The sequence below is a fragment of the Camelus dromedarius genome, chromosome 7 (assembly GCF_036321535.1).
Source record: "Camelus dromedarius isolate mCamDro1 chromosome 7, mCamDro1.pat, whole genome shotgun sequence".
Lineage (NCBI taxonomy): Eukaryota > Metazoa > Chordata > Mammalia > Artiodactyla > Camelidae > Camelus > Camelus dromedarius.
In genome coordinates, this window is record NC_087442.1 from 6,410,330 (window position 1) to 6,424,103 (window position 13,774).

Below are 13,774 nucleotides of genomic sequence, written 5' to 3' on the forward strand. Positions count from 1 at the left end.
ATGCTTTCTCCCACGTCCTCAATACTAGCAGAGCTTTGAAATTAGTAGGCCCTCAAACTTAACACTAAATGAGTTAATATAGCCGCCTTCTCCTTGGGATCAATCTTTGTCTTTCTAATTACATAAATAGAGAAAAGTATGCTAATTCAACTCACTTCCCTGAACACACACAATCTGCTAATTATGAGAAATTTTGAATGTCATTAAGTATGGCATTTTCTCCTATGAACATCTTAGGAATTAGGAAACAATTTTTATTCTTGGTACTTGAACAATTAATAGCAGAGGTCTTTTTAAATCCTAAAAATCTACATACAGGCACTCAAAAAGTCTTAACTACTGTTCAATTCATAACTGAATCTCAATTTAGTTAGTATATAAATTCTTCCTAGTTCAATTACTATGTGACGTCCAGGAGGGTGGAAGCGTCACCGGTATAAACTGCTTTAAAAACTTGAAGATGACCACAACCACTTAATATTTAAGAGGTGCTACGGAGACTGACCAGTTCGTCCGTATGAACGGCCAAGGGCTGAATTGCAGCTCTCAGCTTCAGCACACACAACGCTTTCACAGGCGAATTTATTCAACGGCCTAGCCTGGGGCTTGCATGTATTTCATTTCTAAGCATTTTCATTCACTTTGCAACAAGGAGAAATGGTATTACACTTGATGATGATTATCTGCACCGGTTATGTGTTTCGTCTGAGGGCTGTGGTCCATTAATGTGCGGGCCATGAGATCAGCTTAGTAAATGGCAACTGGAAGTTTTCAAAAAACTGAAAAAGGGACTTTGAAGTTCTGGTTCCACAGCTCACACGCTGTGTGAACTTGGGCAGATCCCTTAACTTCTGTGACTAGAATGATCTGCAATTTTGAATACAAATATATATATAAATAATGGGGAAAATAACAGTACCTATCTTACAAGATTGTTGTGAGGAAATAGATGAGTTCTGTCAATAAAATGTTTAGACGGGCGCCTGACACACAGTAAGCATTTGCTACTCTTCATATTAACACGTCACCAAAGGTTATCAGATGTCCTTGAAATTCCTAACATGGTACTTAAAGAAAACAAAAAACTTCTGGGGGGGGGGGAAGGGTGTCAAAGCTAGCATGCTTATTTTTAAGTCAAAATGAATTAAATTAACGGTGCCTGGAAAATTCACAATACCCTTGATAACTGGCAACACCAGGGAGGGGGGCCTTCCCCAGATTCCCACCAAAGCGTATCTATCATCAGAAGGCAGGGGGCCTTGTCTTCAGACGGCCCTGGGGATCCAGCAGAAGCACTTGCTGAAAGTTCAAATTTTCTTAGAAATCTCATTCTTTTCTTAAAATTCATCTGAATATTTCATTCCACCACCAAAAACGCTGAATAGAATACTCTAAAATACCAGCTGGAAAAACTGTTTCTCACCTGTCTCCTAGCTGGTGGATGAGCTGCTGTTGTACTGAATCCACTGAGTTTGCAAACCCGCCACCGAGCTTTCACTGCACACCAGCATCCAAGCCACCTCTCCTCTGTCCTGGTGCCGCAGCACCGTCAGGACCCAGACTAACACACATACAAACAGCAACCGGTTTTCACTCCTGAGATGCCCTGGATGCTGGTGGTACAGGAGATATCTTCAGGGCACCAAGGGTGGGAAGCTAGACCCGTACCTTCAGCTGGGAAGGCACAATGATATGTCACGTGTAGGTGACAAGTCTCTCCCTCTCCAGGTGAGGATGCTGCTTCAGTGAAGGATGAGCTGTTCGACCACACACACTGTCACTTTCGTTTCCAAGAAATGTTTCAGCTCAGTGCCCACCATTCCTAAGTTCCAGACTTCCCTTGTGTGTGGTGTATGGTGTGCCCTGTCAGTGGGTGAGGACTAGGCCTTGAAATAACATCTGCTAAACAAGCAGATTTTGAAAGCCACCACATCACTAAGTGAACAAGAAGCTATTCATCTCATCTGGGTTTTCAACCCTTGTCATTACCTTTCTTTCCACTAATACAGATTACCCTAAGTTCAAAAATTCTGATCAACAACTCTCACTAGCTAAATGAACTTTCAAAGGCACTTCCCACTTCACTACAAATTGGTTCAAGAAGAATGAACAGTCCTACCTCTACACTCTTTATCTGATTTGGAGCTTTTATGTTTTGATTTGTTTTGAATACAGCTTACCACTTTATTCACCTTACTGAAGGTACGAGAGAAACTGGACAGCACCCTCTTCCTGGTACGTGGACAGCACTCCCGACCATGAGGGGCCACCGAGTCAGATGCATCTGCCACCCCTGGGGGTCCACCCAGCAGAGATCTGCACCCCCTTCTGTGCACACCTGCAGTGCTGACTTGATCAAAAGCACCTCGTTGGAAGTGTCCTTACTGGCTGCTACAACATCAAGCAGAGATTTAAGACACGATAAATACTGGGGGAAGGTATGCGGAGATCAAACCTAGGTGCTGCATCTCTCAAGGATAAATTATTGGATTAAATTCAGTCTCTCAATTATTTGAGTACATCCTCTGAGTTCATGAAAATATACCATCTGATGATAACCTCCAATAAGGGAGGCTTTTTTTTTTTTTCCTTTTTGGAGGCAGGAGTGGGGTTTTAAAAAAATCTTGCTCCCCACCCTGACCAAAACAATCTGGCTGCATCTATAACAGAGGAAAAATTTTGGTAAAACCTTTAACAGCTTCACCTGAGAGGTGATTCTGAAACCGATTTAAGCTTCCAGCATTTTTTAACTTGGTTTTTTTTTTGGTTTGGGTTTGTTTTTGTTTTTTTAGTTGACCTGCTCCCAGTCACGATCTTTCTTTTTAGTTGCAAAAACTCATAATGCATTTCCTTCATGATCTGTACAACGCGTTCTTACGGTCACTATAAAAGTAGTGGGGGTTTTGGTTATTGTTTAGGGGCAGAAGAGACACAAAAGCAGCTCATTTCACTTCCACAGTAATTAAAACCTGTATTTTTAAGTAAGAATAAAGAACACCCTACACATTGAGATGGTTACTGATTTCTATCCATACACCAGTAGAGACTGGGGCAGTACCATCATCTTTGCAGTCAAGATCAAGTTTTGCGTGGGAAGCGTCAGAGAAATCTGTCAAAATTCTTAATTTCACATAATAAACTTCATTAACTTGTGTATTTTCTCAAGCAAGGTTTTCAAGTTGATGCTTCGAATAGCTTACTTTGAAGACCATCAAACCATGTTCCCAGTTGAAAACAGTTAATGTTTTTTAAAAGAACACCAAATCACAAAATTCAGATTTTCTCCTGTAGTTTTCTTCAAGAACTCACATCTATTAAAAATGGGTACTTTATACAGGCCTTGAGCTTTACAAACACGATTCAATTTTTTAAAATAAAATTTAGACATCAGAACTTTGCAAATAAATCAAATTCTGCAAAGTATAAATGCAACAAACGATAGAAAGAATCACACTTTAGGACTAATTTTTTTCAGATAACACACACAAAGTACGCATGTAACAAACTCACATAGTCCGCGCTGGACTGTCAATAAAGCACACAAATCACCCTTTGCGTTTTGGGGGGAAAACCCCTCTTTTTAATGTAACACTGCAGTTAAGACTTACTGCTGCCAAGGGAGTAATCTGAATGTGTTTTATAGTCATTTTTTACAACAACTATTAAGAGAATCTACTGCCTGAGCAGGACACACACTCGCCTGTTTATCCACCGTAGAAAGCAGTGTGGACGTTCATCCCTCCCCACATGCACACCTCTAAAATCCAAACTTTAATGTAACATACGGTTTGTTGCTTACATCTGTGAATTTTTTATGATACCTTTAAAAAATTGTTTTTTGGAGTCAGGAGGAGGTGGTAATTAGGTTTATTTATTTTTTAATTATTTTTTTTAATGGTGGTACTGGGGATTGAACCCAGGACCTCATGCCTGCTAAGTACTCATTTTACCACTAAGCTATACCCTCCCACCCTGTGAATTCTTTAATCACAAACATTTTCCATAAATCAGAGCCTATCAAAAGAAAATTTCTACGTTTATAATTTATAATAGGTTAAATCTCAAAGTTAACAGAACATCCCCAAATTGGTTTACTTTACTGAAATTACATTAAGTTTTATTGGTAGAGATCATACTCCCAATGTGAACCAGGACAAAAAGCCAGAACCAACACCCCGCCACCGCGCAAGCTTCAGGACTGGCCACAGCCAGACTTTCAGTAGTTTTTCCTAGCTTAAGAAGGAGAGAAGATGGTGCAGTGAAGGACGGGGAGCACAGAGAGCAGAGCCCACTAGAGCCAATCACGGTGCTCCCAACACCCGCTGGGGACAGACGCTGTAGTCAAGGGAGCCGTGACAAATCCTGAACACACACAACATGAAGCTGGTGACAGAACCAAACCAGGAAGATCTGATACAGGGCATTATGAAGGAAGAACTAACAAGACTTGGTAGCTCACTAAATATGGACACGGGGGGAAAATTAAAGTCTCAGATAGAATGCTAGAAATAGAGAAGTTGGATCCGGCTTGGGGAGCAAGAGAGATCAGGCTGGGGCAGGTGGGGACAGAAGGGCAGGCCAGCGATGGAAAAGCCCTGGGGGCCATTAGGGGGACTGATGGAGCTCAGCTGGAAGTCGACCAGCCAACAGTGAAAACTGTCAGAACTGCTTTGGCCAAAACAAAACTGAAAACCCCCACAGCAAAAGGAACTAGAGCAGAGAATCAAGTCAAAGAGGCATCTCCTGAACGTCCATTTAAGAGAAGAAGATACAGTCAGGAAAGAGCAAAGTGTCTCCACAGAAGCTAATGCCAAGAGATCACTCAAGAAAAAAGGATGCTCACCTGGTCCAGAAGTTTGGAAAAATTTGCATGTTACACCCCCCCCGAAAGGGGCCAAAATGTTCTAGAAAACAGACCCACTTACACCTCCCAAACATACTGCGTGAACAGTGTTCACACCCTGCAAACCACTGAGCTAGAAACGCAGGAGAACCAACTTAAATGATCCGGAAAGATCTAAGAGAACCTTAAAGAGGGAAAGCAGAGTCTGAGTTTCAGTGGACTGAAATGCTTTTAAAACCCTGGCAGTTCAGGCTTAACTTTTTGGAACCACTTTTGTAGTTAATGCTACCAACCAGAATTTCCCAGGATTAAAAAGTACTTTCAGCACATGACACTGCCAAGACGACATGAAGGGTGCACGCGCTGGGCTTGTTGCTCCTCAGAAGTGAGTGGGGATAAACGCTGACCCCTGTGCTCAAAACAAATTTCTTTTTGATATTTCCTATCGTAGCATTTGGGATTTACACTTAGACCAGGAATAAAGTGAAACAAAAAACACTTCTAGACAACTACACGTCCCACCCTGTGCTCGTCAGGACCCCAATCTCCACAGCGCTGCCCACCCTGCTCCCAAGAACAGGACTGGCCCAGGATGCTCCTGGGCCCCACCCTAGAGGGAAGGAGCAAACCCAGCCATTCACTCCAACCGCAGCTCCACCGCGGGGCACGGCACTGTTCACCTCTCTTATTCCAAAGTCAGTGCGTGCTCTACAAAACAAAACATATTCCTTAATCTGATAGCAAGGTTTTCTTCCCTCAAAGGCTATTATTAAACTAAGGGTACACCCAGTCTACACACAGACGTAAGCACACCCTGGAAGCTACATGTCCCCTGTAAGTGCGGCAACCTACGTTCATTTACTAAAAGCCCCTCAGCACGCGACCTAGCATTTCCGGAATTTATTTCCTCAAACATCTTCCCTCCCACTCAGCATCTTACATGTCACAGAACACGGATGGACAAATACTGCTCTAAATCATTTTTTAAAAATTACTGAAATGCAAGGAGTGGTAAAGCTGAGCTCCTTTATTATAAAAATAATAGTGACGAACAAAGCTTCACCATGTCGAGTGACTACCTGCATGACAGGCTTCACCACAGATGCCCGAGCTAAAGTGCAGACATTAAGAAACAGAACAGTACACCCCGCGGACAGGGCAGAGGCATCAATGCGCTGAACACTTGCAGAAGTACCACCGAGCAGCAACTTCAGGCAGAACGGCTCAACAGGCCAAGTGTCCTCAGCATCTCTAACCCTCCCCTTCTGTCTTTTGGGTCCCTGCTGGTGGACTGTCATCACTGTATCAAACAGGAGACCCTCTGATTTCGGAAGCCTTTAGCTGACGACTGACTAGTAAGCTGCCCTGCGCTGTGTGTCCAAGTCTACCTTCAACCAGGGAAGTGGAGGAGAGACTTCTGTCCAAAATGAGGCATTTATTTGCAAAAAGCAGAAAGCTGAGGGGGAGCAGCTCCGAAGTCCCCAGCGTGGGTTCAGCCCAGTATCTGGCACACTCTAAGTGCCGAGTAACAGTGGTATTATTACCTGCAAGATGAACCAGTAAGATTGGAGAAGTTAGAAGAAATCACTCTTGGAGCCCAAACCAAAGTCTCCTAGTTCCCAAAGGCAAGCCTGGGGCCTGGGGAGGGGACAGAGCCTGCAGCTCTTGTGCCTGGGATTCCCCTTGGGACTGAAGCCTGTGGTCCCCGGCTCCAGGATTTCAAACCTTCCCTTCTAGTCTGACCAGGGCAGGCCTCCTCCCCTCCTACAGGCCGGGGTGGGGCCCAGCTCTCTGGCCTTTCTCCTATGTCCTGACTTTTGAGTCCTTTCCAGGCACACGTCACCGTTTTAGATAACAGGTGACAAGTGCCTATGCACCTGCTTTCTCAGATTTCCCCCAGTATTCCTAATCTGTGTCATTTAGAATACATTTCCAAAATCAATGGTAGCTTTTTAGTTTTCCAAGCTACAAAGTGTGCCAAAAGAATTTACTTTTTCTAATTTTTAGCAAGTTTCTATTCTTAAGCATAATGACAACAGGTTTAAACATCCAATTAAAAAAATTCATCTTCTCTCACTAGGAGCTGTGAAGTAGGCAAAAAAGATAGGAAGTTCACAGCATCACTAAGATAAGGAAACTTCCCCACTGAAGACAGTCCATCAGGATGTTATCTACTGTTTAATTCAACGAACTATCCAAGCATAAATGAGTTTCATGGGACTAAGACGGTCTCACGGAGGGCATGAAACTTGAGGGGACCTGCAGTGGCTGGAGGATTAAGGTGGGGGTGGCGGGAAGATGAGTGCTGCATGGAGAACCCAAGGGCTAGAAGTCAGACAGTTAACTCCATGTGCCAACACGCCTGAAAAGGGACCTGCAAGGAAAGCAACCACCAGAGTGACCCCAGCATTAAACTAAGCAGAAGCATCTTGTTTGAAAGTAGGCGCACTGCTTCTCCTGTCTTCTGTCTTCATAAATGAATCCACTGTTATTAGAAATACACGAGCACAACAGAGAATTGGAAGGAAAAATAAAAACCAGAATAAGCTAAAAATAACCCATAATTCCACTCCTCAGATAATCACTATGAACATTTTGGTTGATTATCTTTTTTAATGTACATACACATCAAAAAAATAAAAGTATAGACCTTACACACATTGTTTTATAGTATGTGTCCTTTAATCCTCATTGAATACAGAATTACAGAAATGTAAAGGTCTGTCTGAAAGTGCTGAGATAATCATCCTTAACAGCAAAACACTGAAAACAAAGGCTCAGTAAGAAGGCACTAAATAAGTGTGCCCATGACAGAAGAATAATCATTTTTTATATTTATTTTCTTAGACTAAATCCTTAGAAGTAGATTAGCTATTTCAAAATGCATACATATTTTGTAAGCTTTTTTCTTTTTTTAACATATTTCTCTCAGAAAAAGTATACTTTTTTCAGGCAATGTATGAGTGGACTCATTTCTCCACACCCTCACCAGAAGTGGTTTATTTTTCAACCTATGCCCCAAATTTTAAAAACAGTATTTCACTTATTTGCATTTTTAGTAGTACTGCTAGTAAATGTGGAAATTTTTTCATGTTTCTTGATCTTTATAAATTGCCAGTTTATTCATTTTTTTTTCCTATGGTGGGGGAGGGTGTCCTATCTATCTTATTGCTTTATAAGCCCTCTTTTTATAGTAAGGAAACTTAATTTGCTTGTAATTTACAATACTTTTTTTCAGTTTGCCATTTGCTTTTTTATTCTCTTTATAGCATTTTAACATACAGAAGTTTAATTCTTCTAAAGTAATCAAAAGACCCTTTCCCTTTACAGTTTCTACTTTTGGTGTTAGGCTGAGAGAGGCCTCCATCCTGAGATCATTTGTATTACATTTTGGTTCTTAAAAAATTTGGGGAAAAATATTTTAAAAACACACACACAAGTTCACCACCTTAAAATACAACCATTTTTACTACTTCGAGCATTTTCACCAGTACATACACATTTTTTAAGCCCACATTTCATAAAGTCTGTTTTCCAAAGTATTTTCTGACACAGGCCCTTTTTAAAAAAAAAAAATCACAGCTTGTCAGATACAGTCTTAAATGGCTTTATAAATGTTTGCAAGGCCAGCAGGTCGCATTATCACACCCAACTTAATAATAGTCCCAAAGTTCCAGGACTGCTCATTTCCCCACCAGTGCCCAATCAATCTCCTTCAATGTCCACCAGCTACTAAAAGACCAAGAAGAATAAGCTCCATTCTTGGTGGTCAGTCCACTTCTGCATAATGAATTCTGTCATACTTATCAATTACCAGCTATCAATCGTTAAGCGTTTTAATTTTTATCTCTTTTCCGCTTCCACCTTCATATAAATCAGACGCTTAGGGAGCTCTGGAGTCCCTGTCTGGTTTAACTCAGGCCCCCCAGCTGCTGGGCCTGACCTTCACCTCTCAAAGCCTCAGTGTCTTCCCCTCCATGCGGTGGGGCTTGGTAAAGAGTTGAAGCAGGAGGGTGTTCATGAACAAACTATGAGTGAAGTGAGCTGGTGCAGGCGGTGTGCTGGCACACGGTTATAAGGTCCCAGCCCTACGGAAGGTCTGCCGAGTGGGAGAAACCATCAAATCCAGTCAAAGGGTTAAGTGCTGGGACCGTGACCCAGGCAGGGCTCAGGGACCCCAGAGAAGGCTCCCAGTCCAGGATGGAGCATCCTTCCAAAGGAACAGGAGTCTGCGGGTGACAGGAAGGGGACACGGTACTCGGGGCAGAGGTAAGCAGGAGCAAAAGCAGAGGAGAGGGCAGCCGGGCAAGTTCTGGGACGCGGCTGCAACGATGCGGGAGCCCGGAGTGGGCGCCGACGGGTGACTGCTTCCTCGATCCACGGTTCCCCAGGGAGAAAACGGACACGACCACCAAACCCAGGCTTGGCAAGTCTGCTTTCCAAACACGAATGACATTACACTTCATAGGACTTCAAATGCTTGGCAGTGTTAAAAGCTATGGCATGCCCATGGAACCCACACAGCTCGAGGGCCTGAAGAAAACTGAGCCAATGAAAAACTATCTCACTTTATAAACGAGGAAACAGAAGCTTAGCACAATTAAGCTCCAGTTAGAGCCCATGTCTCCTCCCCCAAGCAAAATGCTCTATGCCTAAGCACAAATAAATGAATACATCACATACGTGTCTTTTCTAGAAGCTATATAATAGTTTCAAAAGGCAAACAAAAGATGACACTTTAGTGAGAAACTACCAGATAGCCAAAAATAAAATAAAATAATTTTTAAAAAGGTAAATTTTGAATTGGTCCTTAAAAATGGTACACTCTTTTCTCCAGACATATCTAAAAGACAAGCTCAAAATTCAGCCAACGATCCCCAAAAGACATTTTACTCCAGACTGACTCAATTGCTGAGGGTAGAAAGCCTATGGCTTTGGAACCTAAGGAGAGCTGAAGCGGTGAAGAATAAAAGGCAAACATCCTCCTATGTTTTGGGGCCCACATTTTCTATTTGAAGAAGGCCAAGTAACTACTCCTCAATTTAAAGCACCTTCATTTGAGCTTTCCAGGTGGAAAGAAGGCACACTATGCCTGCTGGGTATCCCGGGCGTGAACTTCTGATAAAAGGCCCTCAAGGACCCAAGAACGGTCTCTGCTATAAGAAAGGTCACATCAGCTCTGGTACCACCACTCTCTCCAACAGGGAAGAGCCTTCACGAACTAAAGGATTTCATTTCAAAGGCAAGGCTGCAATTATTTAACCTGAGGGAAAAGACTCTAATCTTGTTTAAAAAAAAAAACACACATAAAATTTTAAAAATCTATACCTTAAAACTAGTTTTGAAAGAAAAAAAAAAAGCTAATTAAAGTTACAATAACTTATTTTCTCGGCACTTTCCCGGATTGCCATAGCTAAAGGAAACCTGAGTATTTTTCTGCCGGGGGCATTTTTCTGTATTAGCTCCCGGGGTGCTGTAATAACAATTATATAAAGCTTGCATTCTCTCCCAGTGTAAGTGCAGTGACTGTTTCTGCAGCCAAAATCCAAAGTGGTCAAACACTGGGCATAGAAGTTAAAATTAATCCAGATTAATTAATTCAAAAAAGTCCTCTGCTACTTCTGGGATGCAAAAATAAATAAGGAGTATCTCCTGCCTTTAAGGAATTCACTGTCTGAAAAGTATGAGAAATTACGCTGTACTGATAACCCAAACTAAGTTAATTATTTCTAGAAGATCATATTTAGTAAGATTCAGGCATTCAATGAACTATTAGCTCTCCGAAGTGGTAGGCGTGCATTAGGAAAGGGGGGCTTCCCTGCAAGGACCTGAGCCTGTGGTCTCTCTAAGGGAGAGAGGATTATTATAAACTGGCCTCAAATCCCTGCACTACACCTACAGGTTGTTTTTTTTTTCCTTTTTGGTAAAATAACTTTTTAAAAGATGATTCCAGTGACCAAAAAAAGTTAAATATTTTTAGAAAGTACCTCGGCCACCCCTCTCAAGCTTACTGAACACTCTCCTGAAACCTCCAAAAATGGGCATAACAGAGTTAAAGTAAGCCTGTCTTGTGTTTGCCTGCTTCGGAATTTGAAATGCGATGCAACAACTACTTCTCGACTCATCACGGAAAGCAACAAACAGAACTTCCAAGTAAAATTTGTCCTAATATCCAAGAACTCCTTTAGATACAGCCAAATATTCTTAGACAAAATGACTAGTTCTGCTTTTGAAATAACATTCGCTATTTTGCTCCACAACCCATACACGCGCCAGGATTTCAGAAAATCAGATAGACAGGGTGGCCACAAAATGAGGCGTTAAACTTACAACTGCACACGCTTCCGCAGAGTATTAAGATAAGTTTAGGTCCGAGAAGCTGAGGGCTTAAAATAAATGTAAATTTAGTTCCCTTCTGTCACTCCGATAAATTGCATTTCAAAAACTACGTGACCACTGACCCACTCCTAACTTTGAAGGTTCTAATGCCACTACGGAGAAGGGCAATTACACAGAGCAAATAAATACTTGAGTAAGTTAACTGTACTGCAATTCCCCATTTGCACCCTTACCACTAACCCCAACTGCGAACTAAAAGCAACAGCAGCCATCCAATCAGAAAAGAGGATCCTATTTTTGGCCGAGAGCTCGCCAAAGGGGGAAAACCCTGAACTTTGGGGATTAGTCTCAAGGAATACTCACACCGCGTTTCTCCCCGAACCCGCACTGGGCCTGCAGCACGCGACCTCCCACACGGGACAGGAGTGGCGCTCGGGGCGACCCCTCCACGCGGGCGGCCTGCGCCCGGGTTACCTGCGGGGTCAGCGCGCGCTCCCGCCGGGCGCAGGGCCGGGGGCGCGCCGAGGCGGCGGCGCAGGCCCGGCCCGACTCGCGGGCGCTCGGCGGGCGCCGGGGGGCTCCGTCCCGTTCGGCCGCAGCACTCGCATCCCTGCGCGCCTCCCCGGCCGGCTGCCCCAAGAGAACCGGGCAAAGGGGCGACTATTACCCAATAATAGCACCCGGCACCGTCGCAACAATGCGGGCAGGGAACCGGAAAGCCGAGAGCCCGGCTCCGCGGCTCCTCCTGCGCGCGAGCCCCGTACCTACTTGGGAACACGAGTCGGGGAGAAGCGACGCTCGTGGGAGAAGTGATCCTGAGGGGGCGCGGGAGGAAGGGCACGCATCCCGGAGCCCCGCGGGGGTCGCCGCCCTAGGAGAGGCGAGGCGCGCGCGCCTGAGCAGCCCGGGGCCGCTCGCCCGCCCGGCTCCGCGGCCCGAGCCCGGTCGCGCTGGGAAAGGGGCGGGCGCCACCAGGCCGCCGCCTCGGGTGCGATGAATCGGGCTTTTTCCCAGTGCGTAGTCCGGGCCTGGCCGCCCCGAGCCCGCGTTCGGGGCCGCGGCCCGGCCAGGCCCGAGCCGGCCGGGGTGACTCAGGGCCGGGCCGCGCTCGCTCCCCTCCCGCCCTCAGCCCACGAGTCCCCTGGCCCCGCCGCCATTCCGCCCGGCCGTCCGCGACTCCGCGGCTCAGGCCTCGCCCGGCGCCTGCGCTCAGCCGCCGCGGCCCCAGTCACTGCGACACCGCGGCTCCGGGCCGGGCCTGCGCCGCCGCCGCCGCCTCCCCTCGGCCCCGGCGCTGCCGACACTCACCCGCATTTCTCGGAGGCCTAAATGGCTCCCGCGACGTCTCCACCTGGTCGCTGGGCCCGGCCCCGGTTAAATCCCCGTCCCGCCAAGGTCTGGCCGCGTCCCTCAGCCGCTGGGGCTGCCCCGCCTGGAGCTGCGTGCGACACGGCTCCCGCCTCCTCCTCCTCCCCTGCCCGCCCGCCGGCCCTCCTCCCGCCGCCGCCGCCTGCACCACGCAACCTCCGCCCTCTCGCCTTTCCTCCGCCGCTCCCCGCCCTCCCGGCCTCACCGGCTCCGGCTCCCGCGGGGGAGAATCTGGTGGGGGAGGGCCGGAACGCACCGCCATCGGCGTCCGGGGCGGGGGAGCCGGGAAACCGTCGCCGCCATCTCCCCCCCGGTCCGCGGCGCGGGAGGGGCCCGGAAACCTCCCGCCCGCCGCTGCCGCGGCCCCGGGGTCCCCCCTGCGCCGCCGGGGCCCCGCTCGCGGAGTGGTTTCTACCTGAAAGCCCGCAGCCCCGGCCCCTGAACCCCCGGGCCATCCCCGGCCGGACGCACCGGATCCTCCTCCAGGTTTTACCGCCTCCCTTGGCCGGGGGCCGCCTCTAAGGACCCGGCTTCCCGCCACTTCGTACCAAACGAGGAGGGGTCACCTTCTTAGGTCGGGGGCACCAGCCTCGGGAGAAACTGCCCCAAAACACCCGGGAGGAGAGGGTCTTAAACACCACTCTCCTGCCCCGCTCCTGCGCGCACACACACCCTGAACCCTGAACCGACATGGAACACAAGTACACCCAGTCGGTCTGCCTCCCCGGCAGGGATAACAGCCAAAAGCGATACCCCGACCGGCTGATAAAGTCCGAGATGGGCGAGTGGCCCTGAAAAGTAGGTTCAGACTCGAGAGAAACGTGTCGTCCATTCTGGAGCCCCGGGACCCCTCCAGGCCTCAGCAATCAGCACCTGAAAGCCGAACTCCTAGGCGCCCCTCTCTCTTTTAAAAGCCGTTTCTGAAATAAAACCAAACTAGCTTCCGTCTTCAAACTCTTTAACCGACTCTTTAAGCAAACGTTGACCAAGATTCACTTTACCATTTATCTTCGTAAAGACTAAGAATGGAATTTAAGATTTTTACTTAACATGGATGGTATGAGGTGTGACTATAGGATTGTTCTCAGGTGTAGTCTGGAGTAGTTCATCGCATTCATTTGAAATTAACTCACAATTAGGTACCTGAAGTATAAATTTTGGCAGCACAATAGCCCCCTGGCTTCCTAGGGTCACACAGGTGAGAAAGCACGGACTTCGAGGAGC

At 46.5% G+C, this 13,774-nt stretch overlaps 1 protein-coding gene across 2 annotated transcripts in view; it reads right to left on the minus strand.

The window, feature by feature from the left end:
- CUL1 (cullin 1) overlaps positions 1–12,862 on the minus strand; it is a 90,642-nt gene extending 77,780 nt beyond the window's left edge. Inside the window, exon 1 of one of the 2 annotated variants that reach the window (XM_031455551.2) lies at positions 12,756–12,862. The gene's annotated coding sequence lies outside the window, so the exon portion shown is untranslated. Of the gene's footprint in view, positions 1–12,490; positions 12,680–12,755 lie in introns of those variants that run through there. The other variant, XM_031455550.2, reaches the window with a different exon arrangement.
- Between the last annotated feature and the right edge of the window lie 912 nt (positions 12,863–13,774).